Below are 1,979 nucleotides of genomic sequence, written 5' to 3'. Positions count from 1 at the left end.
CATGCACATAGGTAAGTTGCTTAGATCTGCAGTCGCCACCAAAGGGCGATACCTGTGGTTGCAGTACTATTAAATTTGGTGGGAAAACAGCTGTCTGTGACTTGAGCTCTCTAAACAGTTTTGTGACAAAGTTATAGGTTCATTTACTCACTTTGTATCATCCATTCACTAAGTTTTGGTCATAGCCAATGAGTGTGTGGTTTCACAGTCAGACCTACCCCACTCTCATTACATTAGATGGCGTCTGTGAAAGTGCATGTCTGTAAGCTAAAAGATCAGCTCTCATGCTACTATATATGCTCCAAGGTTGTTTGTTTGTTTGTTTACTTCAGTCTCCTGCTGCTATGGCGGGTAGAACGTGTTACAAAGCAAAGTCTGTAATCACTTTACATTTTTGTTACGATACTGTACTAAATTTACAGTCGCTAAGCAAACAGCTCTATTACTACTTGTGTTACACGAGTTCTCAGGTTATCTGCAGGTTGGGTGAATAGAGACAATTAGCTGACTGAGTTTTTGTGCAAGGAGGAGCAAAATGGTCTGTTAAGAAGGGGAACTAGAGAAAACTAAAATATAATTTTTATTGCATGAAAGGGCATGAAGATAATGGTAAAGTGCAAACTGTGCTCAGGCTAGGAAGAACAAGCATCATGCTAACACAAAGCTGGTTGGATCCAGAATTGTTTTAAAGCAGAGGGAATGCTGGCTGCAACCAAAGGATTTGTAGCTTTGCAGCTTTCATTTCTTCCTATGCCTTCTACTACAGAAGCACAGTGCCCAGGATCTTTCTTTGAAGTGGTGTTTCTTCTGTTTTCACCAACATTTCTGTTGGCTTTGTGCTAAAACTTGAACACTAAAATGCAGCGATCTGAGCAGATGTCCAATCAGCCAACAAAAAACAAAATATAATGCCTTTGGGTGCCTTTAAATCTCTGAACAAAAACACCTTTTCCCATTTCAAATAAATTTTTGACGCTGGAATTCCAAAGATTCGGTTTTGTAGGCATCAGTGAAAACATGTCGTTTGTCTTTTTCTGACAGTGCAAATATATTAGTGTGCATTTCAACAAAAACACACACAGTAAAACTTCACAGCCTGGAAGAAGGTTTGCTCGAGTTTGCAGAAACATCAAGAAACAACACGAGGCACTTATGCCCCCAAATGCTCATTTGAGTGTACTGCTAACAGAGTTTGTGTCAATATTCTCGGTCAACACCAAGGCCGTGAGAACAAGGGGTACTGAGAGGGCTGCAGCACCCCCTGTCGGAAAAGGCCAAAACAGCACCACCTGGCAAATAGAAAATAAAAAGGTTTAGAAACATTACAAACACTATCTGTCGGTATTTGTTTAAGAAAATTGTGATATTGTGAAAATTGTGATTTCAAAAGCAGTGATAAAAGCAAATATTCTTTGCTTTTCATCCCATTTTACTCACAATCACAGTGGTATGAACATTAATTTCTAGATTTTTTAAATGTACATATATATTTTGTTAACTACCGTGTTATAAAAAGAGTTGGAGAGATGTTTGTTTTATCACTTGGCAACGCATATGTCCATGGATGTCTCCACAAAGAAACCTATTTAATTATTTATTAATGTAGGGCACTGAAAGAGGAAAAGAAAAGGTTATATGAATTTCACTGGTTTAAGTTCTATGAGTCACAGTGATGGCAAAAGCATATTATATATATATTATCCATCCATCCATCCATTCGCTTCCGCTTATCCTTTTCAGGGTCACGGGGGGCGCTGGAGCCTATCCCAGCTGTCATAGGGCGAGAGGCGAGGTACACCCTGGACAGGTCGCCAGTCTGTCGCAGGGCCAACACACCGGGACAGACAACCATTCGCACATTCACACCTAGTGGCAATTTGGATTATCCAATTAACCTATCCCCACAAGCTGCATGTCTTTGGACGGTGGGAGGAAGCCGGAGTACCCGGAGGGAACCCACGCAAACACGGGGAGAACAT

This window comes from Neolamprologus multifasciatus, chromosome 2, assembly GCF_963576455.1.
Source record: "Neolamprologus multifasciatus chromosome 2, fNeoMul1.2, whole genome shotgun sequence".
Lineage (NCBI taxonomy): Eukaryota > Metazoa > Chordata > Actinopteri > Cichliformes > Cichlidae > Neolamprologus > Neolamprologus multifasciatus.
Note: the sequence above shows the minus strand (reverse complement) of the source record.